The sequence below is a fragment of the Gopherus flavomarginatus genome, chromosome 4 (genome assembly GCF_025201925.1).
Source record: "Gopherus flavomarginatus isolate rGopFla2 chromosome 4, rGopFla2.mat.asm, whole genome shotgun sequence".
In the NCBI taxonomy this organism is placed as follows: Eukaryota; Metazoa; Chordata; order Testudines; family Testudinidae; genus Gopherus; species Gopherus flavomarginatus.
The window spans coordinates 92,725,625-92,752,579 of record NC_066620.1 but is presented as its reverse complement, the minus strand read 5'-3'; the positions used below and the strand labels follow the sequence as shown (position 1 = coordinate 92,752,579).

The 26,955-nt window shown below is 42.0% G+C and overlaps 3 long non-coding RNA genes across 3 annotated transcripts in view; 1 reads left to right on the top strand and 2 right to left on the bottom strand.

The window, feature by feature from the left end:
- LOC127049008 (uncharacterized) overlaps nt 1-5,020 on the bottom strand; it is a 45,152-nt gene extending 40,132 nt beyond the window's left edge. The window contains exon 1 of the long non-coding RNA XR_007773843.1: nt 4,216-5,020. This is a non-coding gene — a long non-coding RNA (uncharacterized LOC127049008). The remainder of the gene's footprint in view (nt 1-4,215) is intronic.
- LOC127049018 (uncharacterized) overlaps nt 1-26,955 on the bottom strand; it is a 252,220-nt gene that overhangs the window by 57,465 nt on the left and 167,800 nt on the right. The window lies entirely within an intron of this gene.
- Nucleotides 11,319-20,394, top strand: LOC127049012 (uncharacterized). Its single transcript, XR_007773847.1, has 3 exons — nt 11,319-11,396; nt 17,327-17,503; nt 19,837-20,394. It is a non-coding gene; the product is annotated as an uncharacterized LOC127049012 (long non-coding RNA).

The following is a 26,955-nucleotide window of genomic DNA, read 5'->3' as shown; positions in this document are numbered from 1 at the left end:
TAATAATACTGCATCATGTGTGGCTGTTACAAAAGTAGAAATTGCTACTCTACTGCCTCAAGAATCGAAGTGAGGGAACATCTGCTCTAAACTTCTTGCATCCAATTATTGCTTGCTATGCGTTATTACTTACGGGACTAATGTGGCTAAAGCTTTTTTCTGCCGACGTGCCGGGCTTTGGCCTAAAATATGTTTGGCTTAGTTAAAACCAACCTACAGCTAAAACTATGTCCATATATAATCAAGCCCACATGTAGTTTGATGCAATTAAGGGCACAATAAGAGCATTCTAAAAGATTGCTTTTAAAAGGCCTTTTATCCGCTTCCCCCATCTGACTTGGGTGTAGAAGCATCTAAAAATGCAACAGTCAGGGGAAAAAAATCCATGAAGAATTGTATTGACATAAAGGGGTGTGTGTGTATTCAACAGCAGAGAAATAAGGTGTATAGGGTGTAGGGGTTGTTAGAGTTCTGATAGAAATCCTCCACACCCACCCACCCAAATGAAAATAATGTTTCCAGTGAAGAAGGAAAAACCCACTGAAAAGCATTCCAGAAGAGTGAGCCTCTTTTAAAAATAAATTAATTTAAAAAATCTAGTATTTGTGATGGCTTTGTTTGGAGAGAGACAAGAATCAAGCTAGCTGTGCAGGAGCCAGATATTTTGGGGAGGAGGGCGGGGTCTTTTTATTTCCCCCTCCTTTTAAAGTGCATCCAATATTGCCAACCAACTTAATTGATTGAAAAGTATCTGGAAAATACAGCCCTTGAACTCGAATGCTTAGCAGCCTAACAATGTCACGTGTACTGCAAAGGCCACATATCTCACAAAATACCACAACATTTCACAAAGGAGGCTTAAGAGCTCCAGCTGAATACAGCTTTCTGTGTGAAATATCTTTATGGATCTACAAAGCAGTTAAACCCTCAGGGAGGGGGGATGTGTACATCTCTTATAGCGTGACAGCAACAAGTGTAACTACCATAGAGGCCTCATTAATAAGGGTTCTCCCTTATCAGTAGAAAGGAAAAATAAATCCTCATTTCAGAAAAGAAAACTAAACCACTAAATTTCAGCTGCTTGTTTTTAAATCCTAAGTATAGGTTAAAAAAAACCCAAAATGCCTTACTAGGCTCTGGTTGCCTTGAAGGGCCAGATCCTGACCACTCAAGCAACTGGGAGACGAGATCAGTGCCTAAATATACTAGTTAGGACTCTTTTTTTTTCTTATTGGTAGTTTTTAATTTTTTAGCTCGTACATTATTATTTGCAGTGGTCTGTTCTGTAGCATGAGTATAACTAAAGGACAAATGAGTTATTTTTTTTTAATAAAAGCAAACACGGAATCCTCTATTTCCAGCTTTTTTTTTTAATTAGTATTTCTTAGCTCCCTATAAGATGTTTGTATCTCCTCTATTCACCAGCTCCCCTTCATGCCCACAAATATTTCCAACTTTTTATTACCGGCATGTAGTGTCTAGCTGCCTTTTCATGTCTCCCACATCTTTTTTTTTTTTTTTTTTCCCCCCCAGAGCTTTCACTCACTCATGGTTTTTATAACCTGATCAATAGAAGGCAGTTGTACAAACAGCACTTTTTAATTTCCAGGGAGCTACATAAAGAGACGAAGGTGAGGGACAGCCATGGCTCAATCCAATATTATGTTTAATTTTACTTATTTTCAGTTTCTCATGAAAATTTAAGTATGTCTCTTAAATTATGTACAGCCATTTGATTTGCCCTGCTTAAGCTTTCTGAAATAACTTTTGTCTAGATTTCCATCCAGAGGAGTGAGAGATTTGTGCATCTGAGGCACATTGCTTCCTGATGCACTCAGGATGGGATGTTAGATTAGTCTGAGACTCCTCTTCTCTAGAGGGAAAAGCGCTTACTGCAGGCCTGAGCTAGCAAAGCAGACGGAGGCTGTAGGTAATTGGGAACAAACAAAAGAGGGGTCCAGGAGTCAACCTCCCTCCCCTGCCCCTGAAATGTTTGAACTACTAGATGCAATTTCCTGCGTTTCAGATCATTTAAAAAATTTCAGAACAAAATGTTGATTGGGAGGGGAAAAAAAGACATCTGTATTCTATAGGAGTCTAATTCAGCAGTGTGGCAAGTTGGGCTCCATTAAAACTCTAACTAAACCTCTGGGTCCTAAACACCATCCCATTTCACATAGCAGATATTCTGATTTTATAGGGACAGTCCCGATATGTGTAGCTTTATCTTTTATAGGCACCTAGCCCCACACCCCATCCTGACTTTTCACATGTTATCTGGTCACCTTATTCCATGGGGACAGACACATACAGAGCCTGACTTCTCAAAGGGGCTTGGGAGCTACAGCATCTTGGAAAAATCAGGCCCTTAGTGTTTCAAACTGAGGCACCAAAACTTGGGGAACAGGTCTGAAAACTTGGTTATATATTTGTAACAAATCGTATTTAAGGGACATCCTGCTTTCTGTTTGTTGAGCTAAACAACTCGGAGCTTAAGGCACTTCTGTGGGAAATTGAGACAATGAGGTGATTATTATATCCAAGGGTAGGAGTTCGTTGGAAAGGTAATGGGATAAAATGATCTTGTCTATACTCCTGAAAATGCTCCATTGCTGACGATGGGTGTAACGGTGCTGAGCACACGGTGTCACCTTGTCTACCCTAAGGACATTTCTCAACCAGCTTTAGCATCACTGGAAGTCTGTTGGCTGGCAACACTATTTTCGGTCCCAAACTGATCAGACTTGCTCTGAGCAGGGTTAAATGACACTGTGCTGAAAACTGTGTACACTGGGGCTCCCGGTGTTACTAACACTGATTCAGCTGAACTGATATTGGCAATAATAACAGCCATAGTGGGTCAGACCAAAGGTCCATCTAGCCCAGTATCCTGTCTTCTGCCAGTGCCAGGTGCCCCAGAGGAAATGAATAGAACAGATAATCATCAAGTGATCCATTCCCAGCTTCTGACTAATAGAGGCTAGGGACACCATCCCTGCCCATCCTGGCTAATAGCCATTGATGGACCTATCCTCCATGAACTTATCCAGTTCTTCTCTGAACCCTGTTATAGTCTGGCAGACTTTTTTCCAAATGCTTCTAGTGCAAACAAGGCCTGCAGGCCCAGCCATTTGAGAAACTGGGGCTAAAAGAGCAGGTTTTAACCTCAGATGCTGAATGTGGTTTATCCTGGACTGCACTGGCAGCTGAACTGTGTCAAGCACCAGTGCAGATACACCTATTGCTGACACCAGTTGTTAGCTACAGGTAATTTTCATAGTTTAGACAAGGCACAAAACAATGCCCGATGTCTTGGCACCGCCTAAGCGGATGGAAGCTATGTACCGGCCCAACATCCAGGGCCATTTGGCCTATCTGAAGGTAATGATTTTTGAGCGACAGGCCATGCACACATTCTTTACAAAGGACTTCACTGTTATCGGGATAAAGGAAAGACACAGGGGCTGTGTCTACACAAGCCTTTTTTCTCTAAAGTTTCCAACTTTTGCTAGCACGAGTGCAGGGCTACTATCAGTAGCAACAGTGAGCAGGCTAGAGTAGATGAGCTCTGTGTCTTCTAATCCTGCCTAGATATGGTGCATAAAATGCTGCTACCTGCTTTTGTCTACACTAGAGTTCCTGCTCCTGCCACCAGTGTAGGGGAAACGTTAGGAATAGTTTCCTAACCTAGACCAGGCCAGAGATGCAGCAGTTGGAAGCAATACCCGAGAGAAATAGTAACCAGAGTAATAGTAATTTGAACACAGACAGATGTGTTCCTTGAGCCCTGAAGTGTGGTTAACTATGTAAAAACTTTCACTGCTGCTTTTGCTGTTTTCTCCAACTTTCGTAAAGGCAAGAATAGGAACTGTGTACACAGTAAATAAAACTTGACTGGGAAAGAATATCCGAGGTCTGTGTCTACTCATTTCTATCATTCTCCCAAGTCCAGACTCTACTTCACTGTCTGGAAGTGGAGATATTAATTTTTAAAAATTGTACTCCTGTAGCTCCTTCCGTCTAAGGCTCTCAAAACATTTTACCAACACTAGCAGCTAAGCCTCATAACACACCAGCAAGAGAGGGTGACATTATTACTCCTGAGTAAACAAAAGTCAGGCCTTGTCTACACTACTGGGGTAAGTTAATGTAATTTATGCTACTCCAGCTACATAAATAATGTGGCTGGAGTTGACGTAGCTTAGGTTGACTTACCGCAGTGTCTACACTGTGCTGCGTCGATTGGAGACACTCTGCGGTTGACTTCCCTTATTCCTCTTGTTCCGGTGGAGTACTGGAGTTGACCGGAAAGTGCTCTGCGGTCAATTTTTGCAGGTCTTCATTAGACCCACTAAATCTCCCCAATCTCAGCAGTGTGGATCGTTAAGTGTAGACATGACCATACACACAGCAGTCTGTGTCAGAGCTACAGGTAAAACCCAGTTTCTTGCTCTAAGCTGATGACTCCTCTTTCAGTGTTCGGTCCTCAATGTGAGCTCTTAATCTCAATGAAACTAAAATGGGGAAGTGATTCCATAAGAGACTCTCTGTTTCAGTTCAGCATGTACAAAACTTACATGTTGTAGTTATACAAAGTAACATTTGGAGCTAAATCTCACTTGTCTTATCCTTTGTGATTTGTCTCAGTGAAGTCAATGGGATTATTTGTGTGAGAGAGCAGAGCAGGAACTGACTCCTGACCTTCTCTTTAAACCTGTGTTGTTGTATCACAGGCTGTGAGTTTTCCCTCTGTAATTCTTTTTTCTACCTTCAGAAGCACTTTGGAGGGCTTGCGCTTACATTATAACAGTATCTTCTTCATGTGGCTGCTGCACCTTACTTCTGTGCCTTACTTTGTCCTCTATCCCTTTCATTTGTTCTTTTTTTTTTTTTTAACTCTCATGTCTAAATTACTTTCTCCTGCTAATCTCAGAAGACTGAAGAGATTTGTCTTCTCCTTCTCCTCGCCCCCCCCGCCCCCCCCCCGTATGGTGATTTGGAATAAAAGTCGCATGCAGCATTTGCTAAGAAAAAAAAAATGCCAAAGTTAAAATCAGCGATGGAATGTGTGTATTCAGAAATTGGTAAACTTCTATCATCAGGCAACAATAAGAATAATGAAATATGCAGTGAAAGACATTTCTTTTTTAGTGTGAACTTTGTCTCTTCACACATTTCAGTAAATACACAGCCCAAGAGCAATAAATCCCCCAGCAGGAAAGCATGTTTGCGAAGAACACCTCAGGATGGTAACTATCTGCTTTTCCTAATGTAACTTCAAACTGAGGTTAAACATACAACTCAAACACTCACATAAGTTAGACAAAACTCCTTTATACTAGCAGGAGCTATCAACAAGAACAAACATGAGACTGATGAACAGCTCCGAAACTTAAATTTAAACCAAAATCTGCTTTAAAATATATTCTAACATTTCCCTCCCATAAAATCAGGTTCTAATAAGAGAGAAGACACAGCCAATCAATAAAATACAGCTGAACCCATGTGAAATTAACTTATGTTAGGCCAATTGTAAGCAGGTGTCTATTATGATACTAGGAACTCCACTAGTATATTTATATATTATTTAATGATAGTCTAAGCATAGCTAGGGAACCAATGTACACGAAGAGCCTCACAAGTCCCGGTTTCTTCTACATTAGCCACAGAGTAAAATCCCCAGATAGGTTCCAAAACTTCCCTTCAAACCTTCCTAGGAATGAGGATAGTGTCTCACATGTTGAAGTTCAATGAAAGCAGACAATAAACGGAAGTCTGGGGTTTTCTCTGCAATACATGGAGAGTGGCTGGGACACAGATTAGGCAAGAGATGAGGTTTATTCACTAACTGCAAATCTCTAAAGAGTTCCTGTTTTTAGGGTAAAGGCTAGAAAACTGACTTGCACCCTGTAGATCTGTGCAGTTTGTCAGCTCTGCCAGGCCACCCGTTTCCTGGGCCAGCAGACTCTGCCAAACCGTGGGTGACTAAGTGGGAATTTTCTGTAATATTTTTATGATTGACCTGTATGGCAGTGACTGACTTGACTGGGGATTGCTAGCCAGAGGGTACAAAATGGTTAAAAGGCTCTTCTTGGTGCAGAGCTGGAGCCATGAGGGATTTGTGTCAGGAACTGCCTGGGATAGTATGAATGGGTTGTTAAGGACTGGATGAAACTCATCCATAGCTAGGGAGGATCCAGCAATACAGTGAGAACTCAGAGATGGAACAGCTGACACTAACAATGTGAAGCTCCAGCAGGCGACCAATGTGAACTCAGCATTGCTCAGCAGGAGAACAGGGGAGTAAAAGGTGACTGGAGGCTGGGATAAAAGACAGACACAGAGCTCTCACTTAGGATTGGCAGACACAGAGGCAGGGTGAGAGCCAAAAATAGAGTCCACAGCATGTTGGCTGGGTGAAGTGCTGACATAGCCAGTACACGTTAAGTCTTAACCTTTGCTTTCCTATGCTAATCTAAGGACTTCCTGATGCTGTACTCCAGTTCACTAATAAATCCTATTCTGTTATGAAAAGGCTGCCTGGTGTCACTGCAAATACTTGTGGAGACTCAGTCTCAGAGGCATTGAGGCTGCATGGCCTCCTCTTAAGGAAGAGTGGAACCCCACTGGAGGCTTGGCCCACTAAAGAGAATCCTCCAAGGGACTGTTTCAAAGTTGGGGCATAGCACAGATCTTATGGGTCTGTGACGCCCTGGGGGGCAGAATCCTGTGCCCTTTCAAATGTATTAAATGACTAATCAGCTACATATCCCAGGTTCTCCACGCCTTTTAACAATTACTAAAAACAAGCCACGCAACAAAAACTAATCCAGAAGCAAATCTACTCCATGAATAAACTAACTAATCAAGTACTGGCTGAAAATACCCCAGATACCAACCTTGAGGCATTGCCTTCTCAAAAGCCAGTGGGAGGAAATAGATTTTGCTTGTGCAGATTAATAGAGTAGGGCTATTTTGGACCAAGGTGAGGGAATGAATTCCAGTGCTGAGGGCACCATACAGAGAACACCTTGCCAACAACCCCTAGCCTTTCACAGCAAGGTGGCACCAGCCTTAACATTTCTGCTGCTAGCAACTTCAGCAGCACTGCATAGAGAAGCAATTTCTCAGATAGACAGGTCTCAACTCATTTAAGATTTTGTAGTTCAAACCTGTACCTTCAGATCCTCCTAGGAACACACAGGCAGCCAATGCTGCTCACAGAGCTCTGATATTCTGTGCTCATGTGATACATTTTGCTTAATAATCAGCTAGCTGTGTTCTGCCCCAGCTTCAGTTTCCAAATAGATTTAATGTGTAACCCAGGTAAGTCTTGTCTGCCTAAAGAAAACTGCCATAGTAATCACCGTGCAGTCCTTCAGGAGGCCTGTAACACAGCTCAGATCCATAATCAAAAGTGTGCCCAACAGCGCACAGAGACTACAATCATTACCCTTTCCTGAAGCAACTCTAATCCACCTAATGACTCCACCAGTCTCCATCACAGCATTGCCTGGGTGGCTGGAGGTCACTGGTGTGACAACCCCAACAGTGCAAATAACCCTCCTCCTGCTGTGCCAAAGTGCTTAAATGGCCTGTCTGGTTTGCATGATGCAGAGGGCTTAGACTGGCTGGAAGCAACTCCACCACACAAATACCAGCATACGCCAGAGAGCTCAACTGAGCATTCATTTTCACAGTGGCCAACATCTACCTTTTCATTCCAACTGATTCTAGCATTAGAATCTCTGAGGAGACTAGCCTAGTAACTTGTTGCCATCTGGATGGAGGGTAACACACAGACTCTGGTTCCCACTGCTGGGGCAGAAGGTGGCTGAAGGCCAGCTGAACCCAGTTCTAAGCAATATATTAGTGTGTGATCTGGTGGCCAAGTGACTGGCAGAGGTAGGCATCACTAGGATGTTTATTACAAATTATTTGTATAGCTCTGATCACAACCCCTCACAATGAATTCCAGCTCCTGTCTTCCTGCCTGGAATTAGGCAGCATTCTAAGGGAGAACTTTTTGAAATGGGAGCATTTTTTTCCTCCAATATTATGTGTGTGGAAAAAACAACAAAATGGAAACTATTTACCCCAAACAAGTAAAGCATTCTTATTGTATCTGGCAAGGCACAGCCACCATGCAGGCATATCAGTGCTTCTACTTCCCCACCATGCATACTGCACATCACAAGATGCTACAACCCTATTCTTTTTCTTTTCTTTTTAAAATCTAATCTCTTGGTGACAGTAAACATGACTTGAGGGAAGGTCCAACATAGGAACATCAGCAAAAGTAAGAGCAAAATCAGGCCTGATGTCTTCATGTGAATAAGTATTCCACATTGAATTGTTGAACTGTTGTGACCCTGGCCTAGCTCTATCTATATCTATATATATTTTTTCAAATGTATTTTCTCAGTTAGGATGATATTCTGTGCACAGAAATCAGCTGAGGCCTTAACTATGGAAGTCATTCTATGACTTACAGCCTGATGAAAAGCACACAGAATCAACAACACAAGGGTAAGTCTAGGTACAGATGCAGAACTAATGATTAGTTGGACACCATTAATTTGACCCCATGTGTTTCAGACCCAGAAGACCTCCCATAGCAAAGCTGCCAAAAGAAAAGCACAGTTTGTCATACTACTTTAACTGCAGAGAAACCTGCAGCTGCCTACAGCTCTCCCATCCATGTTTTCCTCAAGCCACATGGCTGGGACCCATGGGAGCAGTAGAACTAGTGTGTTCCTGCTGAGAGTGCTGCTAAGACCTGTTTTCCCCCTCTGTAGTGTTAAGCTCAGCATGCTTCTCCCTCATGGTCAGTGTGTGCTCTGAACTTCCTTTGAGCAGCATTGAGCTCACAGTACAGGGGGAGAGAGAATGGAGCTTAGCAGTGCTTTATTTGAAAGATGCAGGACAAAACCTGACCAGGCATACCTGTCATACCTAAGAAGCTCTCAACCTCATAAGGAAGGGGTTGAAGGCTTGAGAGATTTTTGTAGGACAGATGGTAAGAGGAAACAGAATTGACAGGGTTAGGGGAAATGGATGTGTTCTCAGCTAGAGGAGGCTGGTAGTACAAGAGAGACAAAATGATAGTGTGGCAAACAAAGAGAGGAAGATACAAAAGGGAAAAATGAGACTGAGGGGAAAGGAGATGGGAAGAACAGTGAAATGTAAAGAGGAAAGAATGGTAATTGTGACCATGGCATGGGAAGGATGCAGGGAGATAGCAAGCATCACAAGTGAATCTGGAAAGGATTCACTCCCCCCTCCCCCCCCCCCTTCAACCAGTGGTGCTGGAACACTTCCCCCCCTCCCCTTTTTAAAAGTGGGGGAGTTGAAGGTCTGTGATTCTCAAACTTTTTACTTCACGTCCATCTTACCCCAGTCTGTGCTCCCTCTCCCCAGAGCTGGGGCCAGAACCAGGCCGGGGCTCTAGGGGGGAAAGGGAGGATGCTGGCAGGGTAAGAGGGCTGAAACTAGGAGCACAGCTGGGGCTGGGAGCAGAACTCTGGGTGTGGGGCCAGCAGGGGGCGGCCAGGACCCTGGGCACAGGGCCAGCAGGCAGGACCCTGTGCAAAACCAGGGAGTGCTGCAGCACCCCCACATCCCTAGTTCCCTTGCCTAGATCTTTAACCCTTAAAGTACAAAATATGGCTAGCAGAGGTCTAGTTGTGACACCATCTTTCAGTCAAGGTGACATCTCCTGTAGTATTTACAGTTCATGATCTCATACTTAAAAATGTGAGGATATCAGAAACTTGTAATGCATAAAGCTATTTCAAATAGGAGGTCAATATACCACTAGATGAGAGAGAGAGAGAAATACTACATTATTTAATAATGTTTTTGTTTACAATATTTGTATGATGTTAGATGTTTTAACAAATGCTTGCAAAAATCAGCAAAGTTATGAATTATTCTGGTTGATTATTTTTTTTTTCCAGAGCCAAAGGTAGCCAGCTGCCTGGCCCATGATAATCTCATTCCTCACTAACGTATTCTCTCTCTCACCCAAACTAAAGAACTGAGAAAGTAATAAGTGATACTTCAGATACCCAGGCTGTGGGGGCTAATAGCCTCCTCACTTACCTTCTAATCAGGAGCCCAGTTAAAATAAATTCAAGCTGGATGCATGTGGAAAACTCAATTGCAGTCACAGCAGAGAGGAGCCAAATCAGGGTTACTAGTGTAAAACCCTAATAAGAGCTAGATGTCAGTCAGAGAACATCACATGTTTCCTTTGATCAGTATAAAGGGACCCCAAGGATACTGTAAATCTGCTGAGGCCCAGCAATTTCCTTTTATTCACATCCTCCATAGTGGACCAAAGAAGTCACTGAGGACCTACACTTAATTTTGCTTTTTAGCTAGATATAAAAAGCATCTCCCAGTGAGGCTGCAAGAGCTATTTAAGTCTCATCATCTCTAGATATACATATATGGGTCGATGCACCACTGTGTTACTCCAGCTGTAAGACATTTTAAAATTTTGATGGAGTTACACTGGCATGCAACTGGAGTAATATAGCACTGAGCCAGGCCCACACATGTGTCTGTAGTCACCTACAAATGGCATCCTAAGGAATTGCTTCTAAGGAGCTTTATAGAGTCTCTTTAAATGGATTACCAGAAAACAGCATTGAAATCCAGGTTAAAAAAGAAAAGACAAGGATATTTACCTCTTGAGCCTTCATATTGTGGCAAAGCATCAAGCAGACACTTTGAAACCGCAACACTTAGAACACTGACAGTTAGATTTGTGGTGACTGACCACCTATATCCCAAAAAACGGGGGGAAAACTGCTGATACAGAGCCAGCATATTGAGTGGATACACACCCCACTGGTCAGACAAAAGAGGAGATCTGCCATGGGTTTGCAATGGATAATACTATGTTGATTTATTAAAGGATGTGCTCCTCCAGTGAATTTTACTATATCATCATAAAACAACACTCCTGTCAAGTATATTAAGCTGAGTAATTTTGCTGGCTCTTCACTGAGGCTGGTGGGGAAGTAAATTTTGGTGGTTTCATGTTGGCTGGTAAACAAAAAAAAGTTGTAATTCTAAACAAACCACCATCACTAGCAAGAAAACTTGACCTCTGTCTTGTCCATTCAGAATGTGACATGTCATAGTAGAGTCCCAATGTGCAAAGGCAGAAAGGGGAAATGCTGCAGTCACAGCAATGCCAATCCACAGTAATCCCCTTTACTTCAGTATAATTAGACAGTTTATCTCTCTCACCAACAGAAGTTGGTCCAATAAAAAAGATATACCTCATCCACCTTGTCCTGCTAATATCCTGAGACTGACACCACAACAACTCTGCAAACAACAATTGTAATTGACAGCAGGATTTTTTCCTTATGTGTTTAAAGGTAAGAGCAGATTATTAGAGCTACTTGGTGTTTTGCCGGTGACTGGCTGCATGACTTTTGGCAAATCATGTGACCTCTGTGCCTCAGTTTCTTAATCTGTAAAATGGGTATAATAGCTATCTCATATGTGAGGCTTAATTATTTTAGGTTTGGTAAAGCATTTCAGGATGCTCAAATGACAGGCATATCAGAAGTGCAGTATTATTAGGATGCATATATGTTTAAACAAGTTGTTGAAAACATTTAAATTCCCCTTTGCAAATTAAACTTGCAGAGAGGGAGGCCAAGCATTGCTAATACTGCTTCACCACACACTGTCAAGTACTTAGGAACCCTATTTATAGCTACAGTTATGGATTCAGATATGGAAGTACTCCATTAAAAGCCCACATTAATGAGTCCTCAGAGAAAACATCTCACAAAGCCTTTTGAGCTCATAACTACTCGCTCGTGCACGGCTTCTTGCTTGTTAACATTCATAAAATATAAATACTGTGTACTAAACACCAGCACTTTGTAGATCACAATGACTTGTCTTGCCATCAACAACTTAAGTTATGCACCTGGGAGATGCACTGCTAGGACTCCACTGCATGTCATTCATCTCCAATGGCAGGTACAGTAACTCATTCCTATTTGGGGACCTTTCTTTTTATTTGGAAGCTGAGTGTCTCGGTCAGTATCTGAGTATAATTTCTGAGATAACAATTGAGCCTGTTAGTAGGGAGTAGCAGAGACATTCTAGCTGCAGCTCCAGCTCAACATAGTGACCTTTGATTGTTCGAGCAAAATCTAACAGATTAAAAGCTTGTGCAGGAATTGAAGTAATGGGGAATATTTTCCATTGACAAACTAGTTCATAAGAAGTGTCATTTGAGAGAAAAAAATTGCAATATGTGATAGTTTTCATTTTTTAGTATTATTGTCTATTTACGGTCCCATTTTTACTCTCAAGCTTGCACTTGTTAACTTAGGACATCAGCCCTTATTTTTAAGACATTTTGATATGGTGTGTTTTACATGCAATTGCCACATGAAGAACACAATTATGAAAATATTACTCAAGTTTATTTACTAATGCTCCATAGTCTTTACGTAGCATTTTGTCATCCACAGATCCCAAAGAACTTTGCAGAGGTGAGTAAATATCTCTGTTACGTATTTTCCTATCTCTAAGATGGAGAAACAGAGCTCAAGAGGAGTAAAGGGACTGGCCCAAGGTCACACACTGAGCCAATGGCAGTACCAGGAATAGACCCAAAGGCAAATGGCTCCTAGACTGGTGCCCAATTAATGGCACTTTTCTACTTTTGTCTTCCTAGCCATTTTCTTTCCTCTGTGCTGCAAGCTCACTGGAGCAGTAGCCTCTTGAAAAATATATATATCACCATGTGAAGAATTGTTGTGCACCCAAATTAGAAAATGAAGATATCAGTACACTTTTAACAGCCACAGGACTAAAACCTGCAGTTTTTACTATGCAAAATGGTTATTGACTTCAATAGGAATGTTGCCTATGTATTATTATGCAGGATTTACCCCACATTTATTTTATAACATAGGATATTTTATAACTGTCATAAGAGGTTATTGAAAATATCAGGATTTTATAGTAGCTGCAAACTGCCTCACCTCAAACTACTCAAATGATCATGAACTGAATGAAGATGTAGTGGCACTGTATTTACCACACAATTAATTAATAAATGCCTGCTAAAATATAGTATCCAGACTGTATGTGAAGGAACATACAGGTTAGTGTGTAGTGTGGGCAAAAACAGTATTTTGGCACTCCCATCAAAATAGCTGTTACTGGCTCACTCATACCAGATTCTTTCTGTGTCCTTTATTTTTTCAAAAGAGTATTATTGTTTTTGCTTTGTCGCATTAGTTCTCATCTGTGTCCCAGAATCCTTTGCACTGGCTGTAGTGGTGCTTTAAAAAGAGGTGCCACGGGAGCCATTTCAGGTGATTTTGAAGTGAACCTGAAACACAGAGGCACCCACCATAAATAGCTGACATAAACAGAGACAATCTATCTGCGGGGGAACCATATGGGCAAACACAGTCTAGTCAGAAAACAATGGTGCAGAGCTAGTGTATCATGGAATGACCACAGGCAGATGTGGATTAAAAGGCTCAATAGATGTGGAAGTTTGGGAGGATTTCTCCTTCTAATGGAACTGAATGCAAAAGGCATAAAATGTCCAGTGATGGAGACTCCACCACAATCCTTGGAAAGTAGTTCCAATGAGTAATTACCCTAATTGTTAAAAATGCTCACCTATATTTCTGACCAGAATTTGTCTAGCTTCAACTTGCAGCCATTTTATATTAAAATACCTTTGCTAGATTGAAGAGCTATCTATTATCAATTTAAAACCTTAACCTTCTCTGATAAGATTGAGTTCCTAGAGTCTATTGCTATAAACCATGTTTTCTAATCTTTTAGTCATTCTTGTGGCTCTTCTCCAATTTAACATCCTTCTTGAATTGTGGGCATCAGAACTGGACACAGTATTCCAGCAGTGGTCACACCACTGCTATATACAGATTTAATATAACCTCCCTTCTGCAGCTCAAGATTCCTCAGTTTATACATCTAAGAATTGCGTTAGCCCTTTTGGCCACAACTTCACATGGGGCACTCAATATATATAAGAGATGCCATTTTAAATGTTAGAGACAAAAGCAGGGGCCTGTGCTTCTGAAATCAATGCAGTAGGTGGCAAGATGGAGGCGATCAGAAAAGAGACTTGGTGTGTTGGTCTCACCATTTTTTTTCCTATTTATATTGAAAAGCAAATTCTTAATGCAGAGGCCCTTCTTTGAGGAATCTGGTACTTTACCAAAAACAAAAAGTTTAAAAAGTTATGGGCTCCTTTGTGCTGTGCTACCGAAGTGACAACAAGTGCAAAATAGTCTTTCAGACACGTGCAAGCTGTTGTACAGGAAGCAATGCTGCACTGCATACAGCCCAGTCCTCTCTTAAGTCTAGAACAGTGGTTCTCAGCCTGTGGGCTGCTTGTGGCTCAATAAGCACACAGTTGTGGTCCATGTGACCCCTTAGGGCCAGACAGGTAGCATATATATTGTGTGGATGTGGTCCACATAACACATAGAGGGTTGCATATGTGGCCCACCATGATAAATAGGTTGAGAGCCACTGCTCTAGAGTAAGCAGTAAGCTGTTTCTCTGTTTGTCTTCTGCCCTTTCAGCTCCAATGTGTGGGAGATATGAAGGTTATCTATGCATGAGGAAACAACACGTAAACTGCAAAGTATTGGAGAAGATAGGTTTATGTGCATGGGGCTGTAGGACAGGAAAAGAAGCAGCAAGAGTGGCAGAAATAGGGAGGAGTGTTAGAGGTTAAAATGGACAATTAAATTTTTTTTTTTAATATTTTGTTCCACCATGAACTCAAGCTGGCTGGATGAAACCTACACCAGCTTTCAAACTTAGAAATGGGGGTTAGATGTGGTTCAAGCAGGCCCCATTGCTATTTTAAGATTCTGGACTGGGGCTTCTAGGAGACTTGGAGTCTGTTACTTGTTCTGCCACGGACTTTGTGTGGTTGTAGGCAAATAAAGTAATTGCTCTGTGCCTCGGTTTCCCTTTGTAAAATGGGGGAAATACTTCCCTAACTCACAGTGGTGTTTGGGGACAAATCAATAAATATTTGTGATGTCCTAAGATACTATAGAGATGTGTATTATAGAAAAAAACTATGAATGAGTAAATAAAGTTCTGGGCTTGCTTTGTGATAACTGGCACCTCACCAGATTTGCCTCTTATCATGAAGAAATAGGAAATATATAAGAAATTCTGACCAAAACAGAATTAGCTTTGAAATTTGGACCTGGTGATTCTCCAAAACTGGAAATACAAAGAAAAACTTACAGAAAACATTAGGAAAAGCGTATGTATTGCTGAGCAGAATACATGGGAAAACTGAAATTAGCAAAGCAGATACATCAGGGAAATAGTAGGTCCTAAAATGTAGATTGCAGAGAGTTCAGCAAATATGTATACCATTGAGAAATATAGTAGGAGTGGAAATGAGCAATGTGGATGACCAGGGAAATACAAAGAGCGATAAAAGAAAAGAGAAGACTATATGAGACCTATAAATCAGCAAGGTCAGTGCTGCAGGAACTGGTACAGAAGCCTAAAGTAAAAGAAGACTGCGAGAAAATGATCCGAAAAAGCTAAGACTGGAAAGGAAAGATGAGAACACAATAAAACGTTTTATAAATTTGGCATATAAGAAGAAAAAGGTCAGTGAGTGAGATGGCGGCCCTCTTCTTGAGGGATGGTGAGGGTAACTTGACAGAAGAGGTAGATATTTGCTGGAAAAGTGAATTATTACTTTTGTCTCAGTATTCAGCAGGGGAAATATGCCAGAAACCTTGATATGTTTTTCAGGGTTATATAATGAACAATTACTAAAAAAAATAAAGATCATAGTAGAATAGGTTAAAATAAAGGAAATTGTTGAAACTGCTGAAAACAAAAACCACTCCAGAATGGGGTGGGCTGCCTCTCAGAATTCAAGTTCTAAAAGAATGCCAAATGGATTAAACCAGTGGGGAAACTTTTAATTCTTTACTGGAAACTGGAGAGGTATGCAGGAACTGAAGAGGAGTCAACATTACGTCCTTATTTTAAAAGGGATCAAGGGAAAAAAATAGGAGGTTGGTGCTAGATAAGATTCTACGCTCTTTGATTATGATCATTACCAGGTATAGACAACTTGAATCATTGAACATATACTTTTCAGAGGGCTCATGCTTAACAAATTTATTTTTTAAACCTTGTTGAGCATTAGAAAATGGGAGTTGACATGAGTGGAGGAATAAGGTGTAGCATACCTGGATTTCAAGAATGCTTTTGATACAGTGCTGCATGAAAGACTAGTACATAAGGTTAGACTATAAGGAATCGATTTGAGTACAGGTTACTTAGGAGGGAGTGATTAATGGAATGCCACACTTTTCAGTACTGGGCCCTTTCAGTTAACACTATACATCAGTTATTGAGAAGAGACAACATAAGAATGGGTTGGGCCAAAGATCCATCCAGTCCAGTATTCTGTCTTCCAAGAAGGACCAAAGCCAGATGCTTCACAGGGAATGAACAGAACAGGGCAATTTATTGTGTGATCCAACCCCTGTTTAGTCCCAGCTTCTGGTAGTCAGAGGTTTAGGGCCATCCAGAGCATGGGAGTGTGTCCATGACCAGCTTGGACAATACCCATTGATAGACCTATCCTCCATGAACTTATCTAATTCTTTTTTGAAGCCAGTTATACTCTTGGTCTTCACAATGTCCTCTGGCCACAAGTTCCACAGGTTAACTGTGTGTTGTGTGAAGTACTTCCTTATGATTGTTTTAAATCTGCTGCTTATTTAAGGTGTAGGTGTACCATGGATTTATATAGAAGCTTTACAATCTATTCTGTTTTATTGTCTGTCCCTTTCCTAATGGTTCCTAACATTCTGTTAGCTTTTTTTGAGCACCACTGCACAATGAGCAGATCTTCTCCGAGAACTATCTAGGATGATTCCAAGAGTTTTCTTAAGTGGTAACTGCTAATTTAGACCACATCAATTTATATGTATGGTTGGGATAATTTTTTTTTTCCGGTGGCATTACTTTGTACTTAACATTGAGTTTCCCCTGCCATTTTGTTGCCCAATGATTCAGTTTTACTGAGATCCCTCTGCAGTCTGCTCTTGACTTAATTGAGTAACCTAGTATCGTCTGCAAATGTTGCCACCTCACTGTTTACCTCTTTTCCAGATCATTTATGAACATGCTGAACAGCACAGGTCTCAGTACAAATCCTTTGGGGACCCCACTATTTACCTCTCTACATTGTAAAAACTGACCATTTATTCCTACCCTTTGCTTCCTGTCTTTTAAACAGATACTGGTCCATGAGAGGACTTTCCCTCTTATCCCATGACTGCTCACTTTGCTTAAGAGCCTTTGGTGTGGGACCTTATCAGAGGCTTTCTGAAAGTCCAAGTACACTATATCCACTGAATCACCCTTGTCTACATGCTTGTTGACCCCCCTCAAGAAATTCTAGTAGATGAGTGAGGTATGATTTCCCTTTACAAAACTATGTTGATTCTTCCAACATATTGTGTTCATCTGTGTGTTTTATAATTCTGTTCTTTATTATAGTTTCAACCAAATTTGCCTGGTACTGAAATCAGGTTTATCTGCCTGTACTTGCCAGGATCACCTCTGGAGCCTTTTTTTTAAAAATGGCATTACATTAGCTACCCTCCAGTAGAGGTTTATAGTAGAACATCAAGCAAGGGGTGATTTCAAAGTGAGAATCCTTTCTAATATCAAACAGAAGGAAGACTTGTTCCACTGGAAAAAAACTGAGGTATGTGACTACAGATGACTTTTGGAATGTAACCTGGAAGAATGTGAAGTTATTATAAAGTCAAACAGCAGCAAAATGTCTTGAATAGTTATTTGCTGCGAGACACTTATCAGGAAGATATCTGGGGATGATCAATAAGTTCTGTTCACTATCCACTCAATGTCTGTAAGTGATTAGGAAAGCAAATAACTTTGGCATGTATTAAGCAGAGATGCAGAGAGCAAATCAACCATTTCAGCACTATTCAAAGAGCTTGTGAGACCATCCCTAAAATATAGTACATGAATCTGGGTGCTACAAAACAATTTGAGTGCTTGAGGAAAAAAGTGCATGCACTGAAAATAAGAAAGGACCTGGATTAGGAGACATTTCTTTGTACAGAGGGCAATTAATGTGGAGAACAAATACTGGAGGCTGAAAATGCAGTTTCGAATATAGTCTATTTCAAAAGGGGTAAGGTACTTTGAAAGGAGTTTGGTGGCCTAGCAAGAAACCTTGGTTCTCTTCCCAGTCTTAGTGTGTCCCAGCCTTGGAGCGACTGTGGAGGCAGCATGCTTAGCCTCCCTGTCACTCGATAGTGGCCCATAGGGCCAACTAAAAGGCAGTTTTAGGTTGGAAAGATGGTGTCCATGAGGGAGTCAAGAAAGCTAAAGCAGAATAAAATAAAATAAAATAAAGATGATTTTCAGGTCTCCACAGAGATGTAAATACATTCCATTCTTTGACTTAGGAAAAATGAAGCTAGACATTTAGAGGAAAGAAATATTACAAGATGTATGGGGGTCACTGGCCTCCTTCAATCCAAATTGTTGCTATTAAACAAAGGCCTGGTCTAAGGTAGTCCTGTTATTTTGGAATTAGCTGAGTTAATTCGGAGGGAAAAAAATGATTCTGTCCACACAACCAAACTGGATATTTTTATTTAAAGGGCTCTTTAACCCTATTTCTGTGCTGCACCTCAGCAAGTGGAGTAGTGCTTAAATCGAGATTGCAATCCCAGGTTAAAGGTATTGTTGATGCAATTCAAGGTTTATTGACCTCTGGGAGCTATCCCAGAATCTCCCTTGTGACCGCTCTAGACAACACTCAACTCCAATGCACTCGCCAGGTGGGCAGGAAAAGCCTCGGGAACTTTTGAATTTCATTTCCTGTTTGGTCACCATCAGCACAGGTGACGGTCAGCACAGTCCACCATCACAGGAGATCACACAGTCCCTGATTCGCAGACGAGCCCCAGCATGGTCCGAACGGGAGGTACTGGATCAGCACATGTTGGGGAGACAAGTCTGTTATGGCAGAACTACATTCCAAAAAAGAACGCAAATACGTACACTAAAGTCTCCAGAGCCATGATGGAAAGAGGCTACTCCAGGGACACAGAGCAGGCTCATACAAAAATCAAGGTGCTCAGGCAAGTGTACCAGAAAGCCAGGGAGGTCACAGCCCCATACATTCAGATTCTATCATGAGAGGCATGCAATTATGGGGGGGTGACGTCACCACTACTCCACCACTATCCATGGACACCTGCAAGAGAGGAGTTGCATGGAGCGAGGAGGAAGAGTCATTGAAGAATGAAGAAGACAGTGCATAAGCAGCAAGTGGGGAATCCGTTTTCCCTCTAGTCACGAACTATTCTTAACGCTGGAGCCAATAGCCTCCCACCACTTTCAAGGCAGGCTCCTGGACCATGACCCTGGAGAAGGCAATTCTGGTGAGTGAGAGCCTGATCGGAGCCATGCAGTGGGGGGCAGGGTGAAGGGGTGCTGTGTGAAGCGATCATCCCAGAGAGCCCACAGCCCTCCTTTTTATATGGAAAATCCACCAGGCATTGCTTGCCATGGGAAAGGGGGCCCAGCAGTTTGAAAGCATTGAAATTAATGTAGAAGAAACAGAACCCCCCATGCTCCTAGGTTGCCTGCAAGCTGAATTCTGTTGCCCGGCTGTGTGTGATGACTTACTCACACCAAAGTATCCCCTTTGTTCTCTGAAATGTATCTTTTAAAATACTACCCTCCCTTTTTCTCCTCCTGCAGGTGCAAATGTTTCAACTCGGCCCCTATCTACTCCATCCCAGAGGCTGGTCCAGATTAGAAGGCGGAAAAAATGAATTCGGGACGACATGTTTGCCGAGCTCATGCAGTCCTCCCACACTGATAGGACCCAGCTGAATGCATGGAGGCAAACAATTGCAGAGTTCCGTAAAGCATTACAGGAACACAAAGACAGGAGGGATGCACATGCTGAGAGCAGGCAGGACACTATGGTCAAGCTCATAGGGGAGCAAACTGACATGCTCCAGATCTAATGCGGGAAAGGCAGCAAGACCACAGACTGCTGCTGCAGCCCCTGTATAACTGCCTTCCCTCCTCCCCAAGTTCCATAGCCTCCTCACCCAGAGGCCCAAGAACACAAGGGGGGAGGCTACAGGGACCCACACTCTCAACCCCAGAGGATCACCCAAGCAGCAGAAAGCTGGCATATGCAAACTTTTGATTTGGTTTCTGGACTTGTCCTTCCTTCCTCCTCCATCCCCCCCCCCCCCCATAATCCAATACCCCTCCTCCCCCAGTCTACCTTCAGATTTCTCTTAATGTGTTGTCCAACAAATAATAAAGTCAAAATTGTTTAAAAACTGTTCTTTATTTCCTTTCATATATTTAGGGGGCAGGTAACAGTTACACCGTACCCTGGCCAGTCATGAAACTGGCTTTCAAAGCTTTTCTGATGCACAGCGTGCCCTGCTGAGCTCTTCTAATCGCCCTGTTGTCTGGCTGTGCGAAATTGGCTGCCAGGCAAGTTGCCTCAACCTCCCACCCTGCCATAAATGTCTCCCCGTTACTCTCACAGATACTGTAGAGCACACAACAAGCAGCACTTACAATTGGAATATTGCTTGTGCTGAGATTTAACCGAGTCAGTAAACTACGCCACCGTCATTTCAAATGTCCAAAAGCATATTCTACCACCATTCTGCACTTGCTCCGCCTATAGTTGAACTGTTCCTTACTACTGTCCAGGGTGCCTGTGTACGGCTTCATAAGCCATGGCCTTAAGGGCTAGGCTGAGGATAACTATAGGCATTTCAACATCCCCAACAGTAATTTTCTGGTCTCACAAGTAAGTCCCTTCCTGCAGCTGTTCAAACAGACCGGAGTTCCTGAAGATGCGAGCATCATGCACCTTTCCTGGCCATCCTACGTTGATGTCGGTGAAACATCCCTTGTGATCCACTAGTGCTTGCAGCACCATGGAAAAGTACCCGTTGCGGTTTATGTACTGGCCACCCTTGGCTGCCGGGGGCAACCTAGGGATATGTGTTCCGTCTGTCACCCCGCCACAGTTAGGGAACTCCAGTGCATTAAAGCCATCCACAATGGTCTGTATATTTCCCAAAGTCACTACCCTTGATAGCAGCTGGTCAATGATTGTGTTGGCTATTTGCAGCACAGCAGCCCCTACAGTAGATTTGCCCACTCCAAACTGATTCCCAACTAACTGGTAGCTGTCGGGCGTTGCAAGCTTCCACAGTGCTATGACTACTTACTTCTCAACTGTGAGGGCTGCTCTCATTTTGGTGTCTTTGTGCTTCAAGGCAGGGGACAGCAAGTCACAAAGTTCCATGAAAGTGGCCTTACGTATACAAAAGTTTTGCAGCCACTGGGAATCATCTCAGACCTGCAACACTATGTGGTCCCACCAGTCTGTGCTCGTTTCCCGGGCCCAGAACTGGCATTCTACGGCATGAACTTGGCCCAATGCTACCATGATCTCCCAATGGCCACATGCTGGCCTTCTAGGAACGTCTGTATCCATGTCCTCATCAGTATAGTAGTCGCACTGTCGTCGCTTTCTCGCCCAGTTTTGCAGGTACTGCACATACTGCTGGAAAATGTGCGAGGTATTTACAATGGTCAAAACTGCAGCGGAGAGCTGAGCGAGCTCCATGATTGCCACGCTATGGTACCTGCATGGGTAATCCTGGAAAAAAGGCATGAAATGTAAGAGGCCTGTTCGATACAAGATGGTAAATGATTGTCTTCTGTAGCTTTCACGGAGTCGGAAGAGCAAAAAAGCAGAGTTTGCAGCGGAAGTGAGAGCAGAGTTTGTGGCGGAAGCTGTGGTGCTCAGGTCACGATGGCCAAAAAACGGGGAATTGTAGCTTCCATGGGATCCCAGGACCAACAATATGGAAAAAGCAGTGGAAGCTGGGTGGCTCAGTTCACGATGGCCGAAAAGTGGCAAGGAATTGTTGCCTTCTGTAGCTTGCATGGGAGGCCAGGACAGACAAAATGAAAAAATTAGCTAGCGATGCAAGAGCAGGAGAGCAGAGTTTGCAGCAGAAGCTGTGCTGCTCGGTTCACAGTAGCCGAAAAAAAGCAGGAAATGGTTAGATAATAGAAAGACTAGAGGACATGCGAGGTGGAGTCATAGTACCAGGAGATAGGCAGTGCACCATACTGCCCCATCTGCTGGCATTATGGCATCTGCCATAGCTTTCACAGAGGGAGGAGCAAGTGATGGCACACACCCAGAAACATCTGTGAGAATGTTTTTGCCCCATTATGCACTGGGAGCTTAACCCAAAATTCCAATGGGCGGCAGGGACTGCGGGAACTGTGGGCTAGCTTCCCACAGTGCACCGCTCCAATATTCGATGCTAGTCTCGGTACTGTGGACGCACTCTGCCGAATTCACGTGCTTTAGTGAAGACACACAACACCTAATGCAGGGGTAGGCAATCTATGGCACATGTGCCAAAGGTGGCACATGAGCTGATTTTCAGTGGCACTCTCACTGCCCGGGTCCTGGCCACCGGTCCGGGGGCTCTGCATTTTAATTTAATTTTAAATGAAGTTTCTTAAACGTTTTAAAAACCTTATTTACTTTACATACAACAACAGTTTAGTTATATATTATAGACTTCTAGAAAGAGACCTTCTAAAAACGTTAAACTGTATTACAGGCACACGAAACCTTAAATCAGAGTGAATAAATGAAGACTTGGCACACCACTTCTGAAAGGTTGCCGACCCCTGACCTAATGTATAAAATCGCTTCTGAAAATGTGAATAGAATAAATTTGAATTAATTTTGTACTATAGACACACCTAAGTAATTACCTTATAGGAAAAACTAATTGTGATGTCTCTGCAATCCCATTACATGATTCTTTGTATCCTCTGTGTGTGTGTCTGTGTGTGTGTGTAATATATATATATATATACACACACACACACACTCTCTCTCGCTCTTCATTAGCTTCAATGTGACAATCCTGATAATGGAGTCTATACGTCTAACTCCATTGGCTGACTGCCTTCATCTATCTTCTAAAGCATGCATAGCTTGCCTTTGTGTGTCCATCCATGCAAAATTCTTATGAATGTAAAGTCTCCTCTGGAATTAAGTTTTTCTGATTCACAATAACCATTTACCATCATCACCTTATGCTTCTGCCTGCACATATGGTGCTCTTTTGTTGACTTGGCAGAGCTTTATTAAAGGTGAAACTCAGCCCTGTGCAGAGGGTCAGCACAAGACCTATTCACCACTTAAATCTCTCAAACCCTGTTTCAAAGGCTTACATGGGACCTAAATACCACACAGGTCTTGGGCTAGCCCTCAGCACATGGACAAATTTCACTCTGGAAGCTTGAGGTTTGTTGATACAATAATGCATGCTCAATGTATGGATCAAAATGTAGTACAAAACACCACAACATCATGTAATCTTTTTCCTTTGATTAATTTAAATTATGGAATAAGAATGGCTAAGTAAGTATGTTAATTGATACTACTCACCCACAAGGGCATTGTGAAGCATGAAATGCATGCATTCACTACTGACATCTCAGAGGCATGAGGTCTTCCTTGAGAATCTCTCTCAAATATGATTTTGTTACCATACAGTATGGCAATAGAATCAGTAATATGTTTTTAATTTAATTGTTTGTCTGGGGGGGTGGGAAGGGAAGGAAGCTTACAGTTCTTAAGTTAATTTTTCTATCTTGAGGTTCCTAGAGGTTGATAATACTTGTCAGACACAGGCAGATCACCCCCACAATGTTATCCTACTTTTGAAAAAAAAAACTCAACCAGCAGCTGGAATTGGTAACTTATACATTCCACAGACAAGCAGAAAACTAAATCAATTTAAAGCTAGTCAGATTCATTTCCCCTTTTTATTTTTGGGAGTCAGAATTTCATTTCCCCAAAATGCACTGTGTGCTCAAACAGGAGCTCCCACGCTGTCCGGAGCACTGTTCCATAATGGCATTTTAAAAGAGCAGCAGCGAACAACGTGATCAGGTTAGTTCTCTGATATGACAGTTAGGCATCTAATAGCTCAGCAGATGAAAACAACACTCCTAGGGCTCAGGCACAACGTTGGTTTTAGGGAGGAGGGAGGAAGAGTTTTGTTTTGTTTTGTTTTTTCTTAATTTTTTTCTGCAAAGCTTGTACAAAAGCATCTATTGCCATTTTTGCTGCATGTGCAACATTTTTCCCCACAGCTCTTTTGCAAACCAAACTGCCCTTGTGCAGAGGAAGTGAGCCGCTTCATGTTGTTCATGTCACTTCCTCTCTTTCCAAATGTTTGTAGTCTTAAGACAAATTCTGCCTCATCCACTAACACCTGGTTTTAAAGCCCAGGAAGCTGCCACTTTGTCTGGCTGCTCCTAGTTGCTGCTATAAAATCTTCACTGCACCTTTAATTCAGCTAGATTGACAAGCCTGCTATTGAGTACTGCTATTTCTGTTATATGGATGGATTTATTGGCTTGATGCTGATGTCCTTTGTTACCAGAGAGGAACGGGTCCAAACTGGCAGTGTCCCGAATGAATGGGTGTGTTCATTAGCTAAGTGCAAAGTAACTTAATGTCAGCAGTGTAAGTTTTCAGCTCACTGAGTGGTCTCTTCAAAGGGGATTAGTCATACAAAATAATCAGTAGAATATTTATCACAGATGAAGGCCATGACACTAGAGATAACCCTGCAATCAAGAGTCCTGTAACACAAGCACACGTTGTTCTTGGAAGTGGAAACAAAGATAAATGTCTTTTTACTAAATCAATAAAGATCAATTCAAAGTCAATAAGTCAAGAGATGGACAGATAATCAGGGGTATGAGGTGCTATACTTCTGGGATAAGCCAAAGCTCAGGAATCAGCAACACTGAAGGAATGCACACCGTGGCACTAAATGAGCAAGCATCAAAGCACGAGCAAAAATGAATCTAAGACATACGGGATTTATAGATTTAACTTTAAATATTTGGTGTTCTAGGAACAGGGATTTCCAGTGTGCCACACTAATGAATTAGTGCTACAAGCAAGAACCAAGGACCTGCTGGCTCCATGGGGTTAATTATTTACTAGTCAGCCAGCTGTAACAGAGTATATGACTAACTTGACTTGAAGGAAAAGGAACAGCATCAGCTGGTGACAGCTTATTCACCCTCAGCATATTACCCTGGGTGTTAGAGGCAGCTTTCCTAATATGTCAAAGGGGGAGAATCTACATTTCAAACTTCTGTGGCACAAATGGAAAAAAGCCTTGGCTTAGGCAGCCCTTTGGAAAAGCTTGTGCAGTAGGAAGAATTATGAAACATAGCTCTAATGGGGAAAAAAAGCTTTATGGTGGTAATGAAATGGAGAGAAAATTCATTACGAAATTTGGAATCACAATAATGTGGTTGTGCTGTAACTTGTCTCAGGCATGATGTCATTACTGAAAAAGTCTATAAAATGTATTAGCCCAACATTCAGAGAAGAGAAACACTTGCAGCTCCCACTGCAGTTAGAGGGAGATGTGGGTGCTCAGAACCGGGGGGAAATCAGGCTATTCATTTGTAATAAATATGCACTGATCTTATGCTGGGCCTCTGCTGTGTCCAAGCACAGAAAGAAAACTGAAGCTACAACAGAAAGCAATAGCCTTGTATGTTTGCATTCCTTTGTCCTGATGTCAGTGTTCATGGTGGTTGTAATCATGTCTTGTTCATTGCATTCTAGTTATTGCTTTTGTATTATTCTTGCAAAATGAATAAAGAATCGTGCAAGCAATACTGACATAGCCACTCTGCTCCACTTCCCTCCACAGCAGTAGCATGGAGGGTGGGTGATACCTATGACAGAGAGATGTTGTTGAATAGAAATCATAAAGACAGTGGACGGACTTTTGGCTGAAAGCCACACACTTTTGTAGACAGGAGGATCTGATGGCTTTTGATTTACTCCAAAGTCTACTTTTGCTGAGAATTAAAGCAAAGGTTGCAGACACTAGCTGGGGAGTCAATCTTCTAGAGAACAGAGTAGGGTTAGGCCTTGTTTTGCAGAAAACCTCTAATGCAGTACAAACAAATTACACTGGTGGCATCCAGCACTAAATATACACAGAAGACTTGGCATGTCATTGGTGGATTCTGAGCAGGGGCCTCTGGGAGCTAAAATTTGACTGCATAAATACAAGGGATATAACTCAAAGAAAAATCAGATCTTGGGGATGTGAATGAACATTTGAAGTACTCACCCTGCTGTCATAGAGCAAGTAGAAAAATCTTAGTAAGAGACACTTGAACCTTTTAAGCATCATCTCATGGCAATAATGACCTCTCATGCATATTTATATACAGTACTTAGCTTTATAATAGCTACTTGAAAGACTTAGGGTTTTTTTTGTTTTTTTTTTGCCTAGGAATGAAACTATGTGAAGTGTGACCAAAATATTCAAAGGTCCAAATGGTAAAATACAAAAATACTTCAGGTATTTCCTGCATACCAGCCAAAGCCACTTTTGCAGAGTATGTGGTTTAGACATTTATGCATTGCTTAAGTGTGTGTGTCTCTCTCTCTCTCTCTCTCACACACACACACACACACACACACACACACACGGTATTTGCTGAAGAACCTCAGACAGGTATTTGTTGAAAGAATGTCAGACGGGTTCTACAACGTAGGTTGTTTTGTAAAACCTTTTTGTTGCACAGAACTTAATGTCATTCATTATGCACCCAAAGCAAAATCATATGACTACCATTTCCTAAGTAACATAATTATCTTATTGATTCTTATGGTGCAAAACACTACTTTTATTGTTAATTAATACTGCCAAATCTGGTTATGCAATTCTGGATACAGGGAGTTCAGTT